General features: G+C 55.0%; 1 non-coding gene across 1 annotated transcript; it reads left to right on the forward strand.

Annotated features, from left to right (window-relative positions):
* Positions 1 to 465: 465 nt before the first annotated feature.
* Positions 466 to 537, forward strand: TRNAD-GUC. Its single transcript has one exon. It is a non-coding gene; the product is annotated as a tRNA-Asp (tRNA).
* Positions 538 to 15,412: the final 14,875 nt, after the last annotated feature.

Genomic DNA, 15,412 nt, shown 5'->3' on the forward strand with positions numbered 1-15,412 from the left:
CAAAAGCAGTGCATTCCCTCCTGGAAAGGGCTGTGTTTCGAATGTCCGTCCAGTGCGCGTTGAAGGGAAGGATCTGCGTGCCTGGGAAGCTGCGTCCCTCCAGAGGCGCTTGAGAAGCCAAAGGGGCCGTGGGTGAGTTTGTGATGAGGTGAGTGTGAAGTGTGGAAGCGGGAGGGTGTCAAGAGGAGGTTTTGAGAGGAAAAAAGGTGCTGCTGAGCTGGTAGGGGAGGGCAAGGTCCCAGGCGGGTGTTGTGTGAGGAGCTGTGTAGGCCCGGAAAGGCATCCTGCTGGGCAAGGGCAGGTGAGGAGGGCCAGGGCTTTTCCCAGGGCTGTTGCTGCGGCCAAAGCCTTTGGGAAGCAGAAGAGGGCCAGGGGTGTTGTTGCCTGCTGGGGCCCATGCGACGGTGTAGGTGTACGCTGACCATAGCTGGTCTGTGGGAGCTGGGGCCCCTCCCCCTGCCCCTTTCCTCGTTAGTATAGTGGTGAGTATCCCCGCCTGTCACGCGGGAGACTGGGGTTCGATTCCCCGATGGGGAGGGTGACCCCTTTTGAAGGGGGGACAAAGAAATCCCTGGCCTGCCCGCCACATGCCTTGCATTCTCCTTCGACGGCCACTTCCCTTCGCACCCCGCACTGATGACTTTCACCTCCAGAGAGACAATTACCTCGCAAGGACACGCTCGCCCAAGCCAAAGCCTCCCCCGGGGCCTGCACGTGGGGGCACGTTTCAGAGCGGCAAAGGGAAATAGGCTGGCCAGGGCCATGAGGACAATGGCCCAGACAAACGGGGAGGGACTTGGTCCAGGGGTGGAGGAAGACAGAAAAAGGGACAGGCATGGGATTGGCTTCCTGTCTTTTTTCCTTTGCTCAGCATTTGACCTGTGACTGTAATGGGGAGACCTGAGAAAGACCTGTGGCCACCGGCGAGGTAGGTGGCCGCCCCGAGAGCGCAGAGCTGAGCATTTTCCACTGGGCTGCTGCCTGTGCCCCTTTGACGGTGCGGTTCTGGCGGGACCCAACTGAGAGTGCCAAATCAGGACCATTTGCTTAAACAGGGCAGTCACAGCCCTAGGCTGGGGTTTTTCCACCTCTAAGGCAAACCAAACCAGCCAGACAAAAGGACTTTGGTCTCACCCCACTGGCCAACCATAAGTCACACAAGCAATTTCCTTAGACACTCCAGTCTCCCAGTATCACCACCAGTGCACTCGTCCTGGGGATAAATGGTTATGAAAACCAACACCCCAATAAAAGAAAAAGGTTCTCTCGATCCCAAAGGCCCAAGCCCCAGACCCAGGTCAATATACACATATACCATGCAGACGGCCATCCCCCCAGCAGCCAGGTGCTGGCTCTCACAGCCACTTGGGGGGTTTCCAGTCACCCCCCAAGCCACCCTCACCACAAGAAAGACCCCCTTTGAAATACACTTACCGGCTGCTGGTACTGGCTGCCTTTAGTTGGGTGAGAGGTTAGGAGCTGCTGCTGCAGAGCCAGAGAAAGCACCTGCCACAGTGCCAAGAGAAGCAGGTAGGAGAAGGAGATGGGGTCTCTCAGCTGCTCAGCCTCTTGCTCCAGGAGCAGTTCCCCTCGCTGACTGGCTGGTGGCCAAAAACCAGGTAGACAGCGAGCACCCGCACTCCCCTAGCTAGCCACCCTACTGCCCCCGCCCCTGCCAAACAGCTGATGGCTTGTGGGCCCCCACGGGCCCCATAAACAGTTGACTGGTGGGGGGTGCCCCTGCCCCCTATAGGGGCATGACCCAACTGACCCCCTTCTTCCCCAAGGCCCCAGCCCCTCCTCCTCCAAAGGAGTTCAGCTTGCTGGAGCTCAGTTCTTCTCCTCCCCTCCCTGCCGTGGGATCAGCTGTCTCCCTCCTGTGGGGAGACATAGCTGATCGACGGGGGTGGGGTGTGCAGCGAGCTGGGGGAAGCCGAGCGTGGGCCCCGCCCCCGGCACCATGGTAACCCCACCTAAGGGGCAGCTTTTTTGAAAATTTGCTGAGGGGAAGCAGCTGCTTCCCCTGCACCCCACTAGCTACACTACTGGGTGGGGCTTGGGGAGAACGATGGGTTTGGGGTGCTGGCTCCAGGAAGGGGCTCAGACATGGGGTGCAGCCCCCCACCAGGCAGCACTTACCTCCTATGGCTCCTGCTCAGCGGTGGGCGCAGCCAGACTAAGGCAGGCTCCCTGCCTTTCCTGCCCCCACACCGCTCCCAAAAGGAGCCAACGGGCCCCTGGGGCGAGGAGGGCAGGGGGCACCTGGCTCCGCACGCTGCCATTCTCTGCAAGCGCCGGCCCATTGGCTGGGAGAGCTGCAGGGGTGGTGCCAGCAGGCAGGAGCAGCACGCAGAGGGAGACCCCCGCCCCTAGGGCTGCAGTGGCTGCTTCCAGGAGCCCTGTCTAGCCGTTGGCAGCCGCACTGCACTGCTGCCAGAGATCGTGATCGACCAGTTGGTGACCACTGGCCTACAGTTTTCAGGTGCCTAAGTGGCCCCCGCAATCATGGTTAAAGTTGCCCATCCCAACCCAGATCTGAAATGGTGCCGCTGGGCTCTAACCAGGATCCGGCTTCTGGCCTGGCCAAGGGGCAGGGCCATGTGGCAAGGGGCGCTTAGCCCCACCTCAGTGCCACCCAGGGAAGAGGCAGCCACCACCGCTCCGTGCCTTCCCCGGGCTACTATGCCCATATAAAACGCGGGCAGCCATGGGCCTCCCTGTTTTAAAAGTGGGGGGCACATCCCCCCCAGCCTTCCCAGTCCTGGTGCCCCTGGGCCCACAGGGTGTGGGGGCCCAAATGTTCTTTTTGCCCAGGGCCCCATTAAATCTTAATGTGCCTCGGAATATACCACCATGTGTGCCAAGACGTACTAGTTCCTCCAGCCCTTAAATGGTTGGAGAACCTTTCCACAGGGGAGTCCATTGACAAGATGTCTGCTACGGTGGGTTCCACAGCAACCTTCTTCTTTTATACATAATCATTAGCTTTACTGTGCATCCCCACACTGACCGTGAGTCAACTTACTCTTTACCTCATCTCCACATGCTTCTTTCCACTGGTTTGAACCCCACAGGCTCCAATCAGATCAATTACAGGAGATTCCAGAATCCACACTTCTCTACCTTATAATCATTTTGCCAAAGCACCATTTCACCATCCTATTATCTGAACATGCTTTATCCCTGTTATACATTTCCTCAGGACCCAGGGCCGCACAAATTCAAGGCAAAAAACCCCTCCCATTCCCCTCCTGGTGTCTCTATCTGTAGTCTTGCCTTCCCCAAACTTTTCTGCCAAGTGTCTGGGTATAAAAGGGAGTGTTTCAGCATAAAATGAATTGCCTTTTCCCCAGTGCTGTTCAGATATCAGCTCCTTGCCCTGAGAAAAACTCCCTCGGTCAGAATGCTCCAATGTATGTACCTTTACATCATCTTTTATAGCGTACGCTAACAAGAACATAACCTATGGTGACTCCGAGTGGGTCAGCATCATCACCTCTACTTAAGATTATTCCTAGTTATGTGACGTTTGGTTTTCAGACGGTAGCAGCTGAACAAACACAATAGCTGACTACAGTTAGGTAAAGTCCTGGGGTACATGCAGGAATGTCAAATTCTAGGGCAACAGGGGCTTGGAAAGCCAAGGGGGGAGATAGAGAGAGAGAGAGAGCATCAACGACAGAGGAGGAGAGAACTCGCAAAGAGGAGAAACAGCTGGAGAATAGCTGTGAGTGCAGAGGGCAGCCTGACAGCTGAGCATCATAGGTACCCAGACAGCATGACGACAGGTTTCAGAGGGGCAGCCGTGTCAGTCTGTATCAGCAAAGAATGAGTTGATCTCTCTCCTGCCATCCATCTCCACCCTCTGACAAACAGAGGCTAGGGACACCATTCCTTACCCAGCCTGACTAATAGCCATTCATGGACTTAACCTCCATTCATTTATCTGCAAAAAGAACAGGAGTACTTGTGGCACCTTAGAGACTAACAAATTTATTTGAGCATGAGCTTTCGTGGGCTAAAACCCACTTCATCGGATGCATGCAGTGGAAAATACAGTAGGAAGAGATATATACACAGGGGACATGAAAAAATGGGTGTTGCCATACTAACTATAACGAGAGTAATCAATTAAGGTGGGCTATTATCAGCAGGAGAAAAAACACTTTTGTAGTGATAATCAGTATCAGGTGACATGGTCACTCGTCCTGTGAGACCCCAGCCTCCATTCTTCCAGGGCTGGCCCCCACCCACCCAGGAAGGTTTGCAAGTATACAGAGCCATTTACAACCACTTGTCTTAGTCAATGGGAGCCATCAAGCTTGCAAAGCACCATTAATGGCCCACACTTTGCATAATTACAATAGGCCTCAGAGTTATACTTCATATTTCTAGCTTCAGATACAAGAATGATACATACATACAAATAGGATGAACACACTCAGTAGATAATAAGCTTTGTAATGATACCTTACAAGAGACCTTTTACATAAAGCATATTCCAGTTACATCATATTCACATTTATAAGCATATTTCCAAAAAACACATGGAGTTTGAGAACCTCTGAGTTAGAGCATTGGTGGTTCGGTAGCAGAAGTCACAGCTACAGCGGGGGAGGTCTAGCTTCGGTTTCTGGCCAACAGAGGGATCAGTTTTATTGTCTCCAAATTTCAGAAGAAAAATTCAGCCCCCCACTGGGTGTGGTGGGGGTTTCTCTGGTTTTCATTTGGTTTGTTTTGTTTTTCTCATTTGAAATGTCCTTGATCATTTGTCTGGGAAAACTGTTTGGACAAGACCAAGGAAGAGTCGGAACAATTACAAATCTCCATGGGAGTGAGGGAGTCTCTCAGCGCCGGGGGAGGGGTGGAGATTTTCATGGAGGGGAGTTGAGGAGATAAACGAGAGGCTTTTGCTCCAGCAGAGGGGGCAGTTTGGCAGGTTCATTTTTACCAAGTGAATCTTCCCCCCCACACCCACACACACGTTGCTCCTCTGCTGCTGCCCCAGCTCAAACCCCACTGTCACCCCCAGCATGTGACCTACAGCTTCCCACTGACAAAGCCCTTAAATATCAGACACAAAATCCCCTAGTCTGCCCCTTCTCCCAGCTGAGCCCTGCCCCCACAGAGCCCAGGACAACCCCGACCTAGCTGGATCTCATGGCAGATGACCGTGAATGTGCTTTGCCGACACAAGAAGCCAAGTGTGCAGCCACCCAGGAGATGTAATAACTGTGTAAGTTCAGTGGACAGAATCCCATAGTACAGACATTGCCTTAGTATTTCACTCCGTGCACTGAGATCTGAATGTAAAAGATTCACCCACAAATGCAGCCATTGAAATCTCCCAATTTACGATCTCTGCCTTTCCCAGACAGTCATAAACTTCAGTTCCTTCTGGCTGGCAGAGGGGAAATTCAAGTGACACCAATGTTTACAATTCATTGACTAATGTTTACAGTTGAATTAATAGAACAGAAAAACAAACAGTGATTCCTTGACACAACACCACAAGGTGAAATAGGAACAGAGACAAACCTTGCCAGTAAAGTCTCTTTTCCCCAAAGAGCCTCAAAATCCTGTTAATTCCCACCCCTGCATCAAGCCTCCCATTAGAATTGCCCTCGTTGGACATTCCCAGACCTGGACGTTGGTGAAATACAGAATTTGAACAGCAAACCCGGCTCCCTGCACCATGAATGATGGAGGGGTTTCTACCTGTCACTTACTCCTTTATCATGCCACAGAGAACTTTTCTGGCATGGAAAACAGAGCAGAACTGCTGCCCAGGATCACCAATTGTAGGGAAGAACCAATTGGCTTTGCTTTGGGGAAGCTGCTTGGAATCAGCTATAACATCATTATTCAATCTGAGATACGGTTACAACATCCACAACCCCAGTGTCACAACTATTGAAATCACATGGTCCTTATATTGTACCAGCCACAGAACTAAAGGGATTTGAAATAAATCCCTGTTCAGAGTCAAGATTGAGGTAGGAGAAATTATAGAAAGTATTTTAGATGTTCCTCCCCTGAGAGAAAAGATTTTACCATTGAAAAGGAATCCAGAAGTGGATTCTAGGGGTTTAATTGGTAAGTGGGGAAAGCAAAGTAGAGAGGGTAAAGATATAATGAATAGTCTGATAGAAATTGAAGAATTACTTAAGGAGGATTCAACTAAAACATTTGGATGGACTGAATTGGAGAAGATATGTCTCTCATTAGTAGATGGAAAGAATCTTGGAGGAGATAAACAAATTGAGATGAGGACTAAAGGTAGAGGGAAGGGAGTAGGTACTGAAAGGAAGAAGCAGTCCAGTGCGATTAGGAGGTATGCAACAAAAAAAGCAAAATATAAATTTTATCAGCAATTATTTAACAAAAATAGGAGAAGATTAGCTCGAGTTATTATGGGAGAACCGGATAAAGTGAACTGTGAAATCCCTATGGATGAAATAGAAAAGTATTTTATCGATATTTTAGGAAATGCTGGACATGGGAATATAGCGGGGTGGCCTTCATCTATGGAGAGGGCGGATAATGATATATTAATGAGTCCGATCTCAGTGGATAAAGTTAGAAATGTTTTAAGGGAGATTTAAAAAGATAGTGCCCCTGGTACGGATAAAATTAAGGTGAGTGATTTAAGGGACATTTTTAACTTAGACTCCTTAATTATCACAAAAAATTTTAATATGTGGTTTTTAAATGGGCAGGTCCCATTTGTTTTTAAGGAGAATAGAACGATTTTAATACCAAAAACACAGGAGGAGGAGGAGGAATTGAAGAAATTAACCTCCTGGAGGCCACTAACAATTGGGTCAGTATGGGTAAGATTGTATACGAAAATATTAGCAAAGAGATTATCGGAGGCAGTGAAAATTTGTAATAGACAGAAAGGGTTCATAGCTGCTCCCGGCTGTGAGGAAAACATTGCTATTTTAGATAATCTGATAACGGGAGCCAAGTGCAGGGGAGATGAAATAGCCATAGTCTTTATAGACTTGGCTAAAGCATTTGACTCAGTAGGACATGGGCACATAATAGCTGGTCTCAAGAGATATGATATTGGTGAACGTTTTATTGAAATTATTAGAGATTTGTATGATAATTGCAGAACGAGGGTGTGGGTTGGGAATAAACATTCTGAGTCTATTTTAATTAGGAGAGGGGTAAAACAAGGTGACCCTCTGTCCCCAATTTTATTTAATATTGCTTTGGATCCGCTTTTAACTAAATTAGAGTTAGATGGAAGTGGGTTTTATGTTCAAGGCAATAGAGTCACGTCATTGGCTTTTGCCGATGATGTGGCAATTTTAAGTAGTTCACATTTAGGGATGGTTAAAAATTTGGGTATTTTACAGAGCTTTTGTAATAGCACTAATCTTCAGATAAATGTGAATAAAACAAAGGGATTTCACATTTTACCTAAATATAAAACTTATTTAGTGAATCCGAAAAGTAGATGGACAATAGGGAGTGAGGAGATGGAGTATGTTCAGCCGGGGGAATTTGAGAAATATTTAGGGGCATGAATAGACCCACGAATTGGTATAGGAGGGCCTTTACTTAAGGAGAAATTGATAGAATGGAGTGAGAGTTTAAGTAAGGCTCCCTTGAAACCAGCTCAAAGATTATTGATTTTACAGACTTATGTTTTACTGAGGTTATTTTATAATTTGCTTTTAATAGAACCCCCATTTTACATTTTAGATGATTTGGATATTTTAGTTAGGAGGATAGTCAAAGATATTTTACATCTACCTCAATGCACTACGGATGGGGTATCTTATTCTAGGGGGAGAGACGGTGGGTTAGCTCTCACCAAATTTAGTGTACAAATCCCGAATATGTTAGTGCGAAAATGGAGAAGACATATTGTCTCTAGGGACACATGGATTGATTTGTCTTATTTATATGCAGGTGAAAATTTGGTAGATAAAATCATAGTTCTTAGCGCAGCAACTCCTCATCCCAGAAAATGGAGAGAGGAGGAGTTTTTAAGATGGGCTGGGATGAGATGTCAGGGAGTCGGTATAAAATATTTTAGGAACGATATAATTAGTAATTTGATTTTTAAGAACTCAGATAAAGTCCTCTGCATATATTGCTGCACTACAGCCTGCCTCCTCCTCCTCTGGGGTAAGGCTTATCGGTTCTCCCCCGGGCTCTCTGGGGCAGGCTTATCGGTCGTCCCCCAAACTCGTCGTCTGCCCAGGGCCCCGGGGTCTCCCCCCCCCGAGGCTTCGGGGGCCGCGGGTCCTCCGTCCACGAAGCCCGGGGGAGCCACCCACCGGCCGTAGCCCGGGCTGCCTCGGGGCGGGGGGGACACTGGGTGGTCCTGCAGGCCGGGCGCAGGGTGGCCGGGAGGGTCCAGGCGAGACCGCCCAGGGCCCGGGGGGGTCTCCCCCTGAGACGTCAGGAGCCGTGTGTCCTCCGCGGAGGGAGCTCGGGGGAGCCACGCACCCGCCGTCCTCAGGGCAGGCCAGGGCTCGCCTGGGCCGCCTCGGGGCAGGGGGACCCAGGGCCGTCCTGCTTGCCGGGAGCCGGGCTCAGGGTGGGGCCGGGAGAGTCCGGGCAACTACGCCCGGGGCCCAGGGTCCCCTCCCCCTGAGGCTTTGGGGTCTGCAGGTCCCAGGCTGTCACCCATCCAAGTACTAGCCAGGCCCGGGACGATTTACCTTCCGAGATCGGACGGGATTGGGGGCTTTCGGTCCGGTATGGACGTAGGCACCCAGCTCCGCGCCTCCTCGCCCGCTTCCCCCCACCGCTACCGGCTCCCGAGCCTGCCCGATGGCAATCGTCTCTGGCCGATTTGGGGGAAATGAATAAACAAACAAACAAACAAAAGAAAACACTTCCATGGGCCCGAGCCAAACGCCCCGGGCCGCTCGCCTGGCAGCCAGGTCCCGGTCTCGGTGGGTGCGATATGTTCCTGCCCCCAAGCGTTCCAGCGGCTCCCGCCTGCCCGGGAGGGACCCTGCCGGTCGCACCCAGCCTGGGGGACCCACAGTGTGGGGGGTGGGGGAGAGGGGAGCCGTCCGATCGCCCACCAGGGCCACCCGGAGAACAGGTCGACCAACCGGGTCAACCCGACGGCCGGTCGGTCTCGAGGTCATCTCAAGTTTGTCCGCAGGAGGGCAGCACTCCGGCCGCGGCTGACTCCGGAGGACTGGGGCTGAAAAAGCTTCCAAGTCCCTTCCCGCCTGCCAGGTCAACCCGGAGGACCGGGGCTGAAAAAGCTTCCAAGTCCCTTTCCGCCCACCAGGTCAACCCGGTTCTCCCTACGGCCATCGGAGCTCCGGGTTGACCTGGTGGCCGGTTGGCTTTCCGGGTTGGGGGTCCCCCCCACACCGAGGGCAGCGCAGCAGCGCTCCTGAGGACCTCCGAAGGGGGCTTAATAGTCGACCCCGGGCAGGTCCGGGGCAGGCTTAATAGTCGACCCCCGGCGGGTCCGGGGGCAGGCTTAATAGTCGACCCCCGGCAGGTCCGGGGGGTTGGGGAGGGAGGCTTAACAGTCGCCCCCCAGCGGTCCGGGGTGGGGGGACGCTTAACGGTCGTTCCGCAGACGGTCCGGAGGAAGGCTTAACAGTCGTCCCCCGGGCTCGCTGGGGGAAATTTTTCAAAGTCCCTTCCCCACCACCAGGTCAACCTGGTTCTCCCTTCGGCCGTCGGAGCTCTGGCCGGGGACGTGGAGCCCTGGGTGGCTTGCCTGGCGGCGGGGACCCGGTCTCGGAAGTCCCGATCCTTTTTTTAAATTTTTTTTCCTCCGGGGACCGGGGTGACCTTCCTGCACTCCCCAGAGCCTCTGGGCACATTTTTGGGGAAAAGAAAAAAACAAACAAAAAAAACCCCTTCCTTGTGCCTGATCCAAATGACCGGGGGAAAGTCATTCTCTGCGGCCGAGGAGGGTGAGCCCTGGGCGGCTTGCTTGGCGGCGGGGGACCCGGTCTCGGAGGTCCCGATCCTTTTTCCAAAAAAAAAAAAAATTCCGCTCCGGGGACCGGGGTGACCTTGCAGAACTCCCCAGAGCCTCTGGGCAAATTTTGGAAAAAACTTCCATGTGCCAGATCCAAACGACTGGGGGGGGCGGGAAGTCACTCTCCGTGGCCGAGGACGGCGAGCTGCTTGGCCGCCTGGTTAAGCCAGAGGAAGCGGGCTGATCAATATTTGTCCGAGTCAGAAGAAAAAATTCAAAGTCCCCCCTCGTCCACCAGGTCAACCCTGGGGACGTGGGCTGAAAAAATTTCTAAGTCCCCTCTCAGAGAGCAGGTCAACCCCATCGGCTAGCATGGCGTTGACCTGGCAGTCGGTCGTTCCGTGGGATTCCGGAAGGGGTCGCCCGAAACCGCCTCGGCCGACCGAGAGAACCAGGAGGTTGGCGCGAATTTCAAGTTTGTCCCGCTGAACCCGGGTTGGCCTTTTTCAACGTGTCCTTTCAAAAAGGTGCGCGGAGATTTTTTGAGGACAGCGTTTTCAGAACCTCTGAGAACCGGAGCTCAGCGTAGGGGACCAATCCGAGTTTGGTACCCAACCTCGCCCGGGGGGGAAAGCGGCCACGGGATGGCAGAGGGCACCGGTCTCTCCGAGACAGCCTCCTTTCCCGGGCTCACTGCCAAAGTGTCGAAAGCCACCCAGCACATCCGCCGCGCAGGCCAGGCTGCCGGACCCGAGCTCCAAGTGTCGGCACCCCCCCTCTGGAGGAAGGGAGGGGGGGGACGTCCCACCGGCCGCTGTCCTCCCGACCGATGTGGCCCTAACGTTCGTGACGGGAAGGGCCCTTCGCGGGCCAGCACCCCGACGGTGGGGCCGTCCGGTGTTCAGGGGGATCGGGACCCTTTGCCTTTTCATGCGCACCAATCCCAGGGACCGACATCGACTTCCGTCTTCCCAGTGGCCTCTCGTTGGTGGTGGGCGGGGACCGGGTGTGGGCCCGGCTCCCCTACCCCCCTCCTTTTCCGTGCCCGTATGGGGGCCGAGATCTCTGCCGTGCAAGGTCGAGGGGCTCTGGCAGACCACCCAGGGGTCCGAAAAAAAACCCAGATGGCCACGAGGCTCAGCGGGGCCAAACACGGTCGTGAGAGCGAGCAGGGGCGCACTGCGGTTCCCTCGGGGACCCTTGTACTGCCCTCTCGCTGGAGCCCCAGTACCCCTCGCTGCCCTCCCCGTCTGGGTCGCCGACTTCTTCTCTAGCACGTTGCCTTGGAAGGCGGCGGCGGCTGCCTCTGAGCCGTGCCATCACGTTAAATCGACCGAAGGGCCGCCGGGAAAGAAAAGCGGGGCGAAGGGTCGGGCTCACGGGGGCCCGGCTCCTGCCCGGCTCCCGTCCAACTTCTTCAATGCCGCCCGGAGCGCCGGGAAGAGAAAAGCAGCGTCAGGGCCCCGCTGCCAGACGCTCCCCGGTGTCACCCCGAGCACCGTGGAATGCGGGGAGAGAGAGAGAGATCGGAGGGAGGTGCCGGGAGAGGGGGTCGTCTCGACAGGCCCCCCGACTCGCCCTGTCTCGAGCTCTCCTCCCCGCGGGTTGGCTTTCGTCCTGCGTTGTGTCACCCGGGCCGCCTGGGAAAGCGGGGGGACGGGGGGCTCTCTTCAGAGGCTCACCCCGTCTCTTCCGCCATCATTCCTCGGCGGCTCCCAGAGCGCTCTGCCCGTGGCGATTTTCCCTCCCGCTCTCCCCGCCCCGTCCTCGTCAAGGACCTGAGGGCCCTCCGCCCTTCCGTCCCTGCCCGACGTCCATCGGGCAGCCTGGGTCCAATTTTGGGGGATCGCCATGCCCGTCGGTCCCACCACGCACTCTATACTAGCTGCATCGCAGGCCCCACTCCTTCCCCTCCCGGGGGGAATGCCGGTGGGGGCCCGCTGGGTGCGGGGGTGCCCGTCCCACACCCCACGGAGGGGGGGCTCCGCGTCTTCCGTTCCCCGGAGTGCGGCTACCTGGTTGATCCTGCCAGTAGTATATGCTTGTCTCAAAGATTAAGCCATGCATGTCTAAGTACCATATTAACCTCTTGAAACCCTGGCAGGAACGAGAAGGCCTCCTAATCAATCTCTGCCCGCCAGAGCCGGAATTAGGACCCCGGGCTGCCCCGCCCGAGGACCCCAAGACCCCTCAGCTTGGGGAGTCGCTCACGGACGAGCAACGGAAACAGACTGGATGTCTCCTGCACGCATCCCGTAAGACCTTCACCGCCCAGCCAGGCTACACGACCCTTGAGTACCATACCATCCAGACCGAGTCGGGAGTGGTGATCTGGGAGGCAACCAGGCCCTTACCTTATCGGATAAGGCAGGTCATCGAGGAGGAAGTTCAGGCCATGCTAGAACTGGGCGTTATCGAACCATCACAGAGTGAGTGGCGTAGCCCCGTAGCCCCGGTTCCCAAACCGGATGGCATCCAGCACTTCTGCATCGACTTCCGCCGCGTCAATTTGATTTCCAAGTTCAACGCGTACCCGATGCCACGCATAAACGAGTTGCTGGATCGTTTGGGCAAGGCCCGCTTCCTTACGACCCTCAACTTAAGCAAGGGATACTGGCAAACCCCCCTTGAGCCCGCGTTGCGGGAGAAGACCGCCTTTGCCACCGCCTTGGGCCTCTACCAGTTCACTCGGATGCCCTTTGGTCTCCATGGGGCCCCTGCAATGTTCCAGCGGCTCATGGATCACCTCCTTCATCCTCATCAAGAGTATGCAGCCACATACCTGGACGATGCTGTCATTTCCAGCGACCGCTGGGAGAACCACGTGGAGCAAGTAGCGGCCGTCCTGCGGTCCCTACGAGCTGCGGGGCCGACCGCCAATCCGAAGAAGTGCCGTATTCGGTGGCAGGAGATGACCTACCTGGGGTACACTATTGGAAACGGACAGGTGAAACCGCTCATGGGGAAGGTCAAAGCCCTCGCCGCATGTCCACCGCCCACTACAAAGCATCAGGTGCGCCAGTTCCTAGGCCTGGCAGGCTACTACCGGAGGTTCATCCCCGACTTCGCCTCCGTCGCGGCCCCATTAACGGGACTCCTGACTAAGGACTGTCCCCGACGCGTGGAGTGGACCTCCAAATGTGACCATGCCTTCTAGGCCCTCAAAGATTGCCTCTGCCACGAACCTGTCTTATACAGCCCAGACTTTTCCCGAGGGTTCATCCTCCAAACGGACGCCTCCGAGGTGGGCCTGGGAGAGGTCCTGTCCCAGGAAATGGATGGGGAGGAACATCCCGTTATATATCTTAGCCACAAACTATTTCCGTGAGAACAGCACTACGCCGTGATTGAGAAGGAGGCCTCGGCTGTGAAGTGGGCCTGCAATGCCGTATGATATTACCTCCTGGGGGCCCCCTTCCTACTTGTCACCAACCACGCCACGCTGCGTAGCACTGGCTGGCGCAAATGAAGAACAACAACATGCGGCTTACGCGCTGGTACCTGACGCTACAACCGTATGCTTTTACCGTCCGCCACAGGGCCGGTAAGGACCATGTTAATGCGGACTTCTTGTCCCACCTGGGGGAAGCGGAGGGGGCTGACCCCGATGGATGGGAGCCAGTCTTTGGGGGGGGGTGTAGCGAGGCCATGGGACACCCCACCACCCCGCTGAGGGACAAACCTTCCCCAACCCTGCTATGGGCGGAGCCACCGGGTCCTGTGCCCACCCCTCAGAGGTCACAGTGCAGACCCAGAAGTATAAAAGCTGGCCTGCACAACTCAGTAGGGGCCCAGCCACCGCAGGGACCAGACGTCTGCAGCTGCGGCCCGCCGGGGCGAACGCCTGCCCAGCCGAGCCTGCCCCGCGCTCGCTACCCGGAGGACGACCGGCCGAGCCTGCCCCGCGCTCGCTACCCGGAGGACGACCGGCCGAGCCTGCCCCGCGCTCGCTACCCGGAGGACGACCGGCCGAGCCTGCCCCGCGCTCGCTACCCGGAGGACGACCGGCCGAGCCTGCCCCGCGCTCGCTACCCGGAGGAGGACGACCGGCCGAGCCTGCCCCGCGCTCGCTACCCGGAGGACGACCGGCCGAGCCTGCCCCGCGCTCGCTACCCGGAGGACGACCGGCCGAGCCTGCCCCGCGCTCGCTACCCGGAGGACGACCGGCCGAGCCTGCCCCGCGCTCGCTACCCGGAGGACGACCGGCCGAGCCTGCCCCGCGCTCGCTACCCCAAGGAAGACTGGCCGGGATCACCCCATACCGGCTGCCCCGCGGAGGAGCCGAGCCTGCCTCTCACCAGCTACTCCGAGGACCCGCTGGACCTACCCTCGAACACTTACCCCGAGGAGCCGATGGTGGTTGACCCCTGCGCTGACCCCACGACGACTCAGGTACTCGGTGAGGAGGAGAGTGGAAGTAGCCCGGGGGCAGCCGACCCCAGTCTGGGTGCAGCACTTCCAGAACCAATGTCAGTGTGTTGCGGCCAGGATCCCCACTGACACAGCAGCAGGCGGCCTGCTGCTGTTAGGGCCCCAGCTGGGACGCAGAGGAGTGGGTGGGCCTGCGTCCCCCCTGCCACCCCACTCGCGGGTTGCAGTCTCCCCCTCGCCCCGACACTCAGGCCCAGGAGCCTGGGCTTCTTGGGCTTAAAACTGTTGCTGCTCAGCCCTGCCTGAGGGCCTGAGCATATCGATTCCGGGCCTGTTGCCCCGCCCTGACCGAGGACCGAGTTTCAGGCTATTAGTAGTGAGGCCATGGGACACCCCACCGCCCCGCTGAGGGACAAACCGCGCCCGGGCCGCGTTACAGGGATTAGATAGCAATAGTATTTGTAGATTTGGCTAAAGCGTTTGACTCTGTGGGGAATGGACATAGAATAGCTGGCCTTAGAAGATTTGGACTAGATGAACATTTTATTGGAATTATAAGGGACTTATATGACAATTGTACCACGAAGATGTGGGTGGGTGACAAATATACCGAGTCTATTTTAATTAGGAGTCGGGTCAAACAGGGTGGCCCCTTGTCTCCTATTTTATTTAATATCGCTATAGATCCCCTTTTAACTAGATTAGAACTAGAAGGGAGTGGTTTTTATGTTCAGGGTAATAGTGTCACATCATTGGCTTTTCCTGATGACGTGGCAATTTTAAGTAGCTCATATCAAGGGATGATAAAAAATCTGGGTATTTTAGAGGGTTTTTGTAATACTACTAATCTTCATACGAATGTGAAGAAAACAAAAGGTTTTCACATTTTAACTAAGTATAGAACTTATGTAGTAAATCCTAAAGATAATTGGAAGATAGGGACTGAAGAAACTGAATACGTCCAACCAGGGGATTTTGAAAAATATTTAGGTGCAAGAATAGATCCCTGGATAGGGGTAGGAGGACTATTACTTAAGGAGAAACTGAAAGATTGGAGCGAGAGTTTGATTAAGGCCCCTTTGAAACCAGCGCAGAAACTATTGATTTTACAAACATTCA

This window comes from Mauremys mutica, unplaced genomic scaffold (assembly GCF_020497125.1).
Source record: "Mauremys mutica isolate MM-2020 ecotype Southern unplaced genomic scaffold, ASM2049712v1 Super-Scaffold_100125, whole genome shotgun sequence".
Taxonomy (NCBI): Eukaryota; Metazoa; Chordata; order Testudines; family Geoemydidae; genus Mauremys; species Mauremys mutica.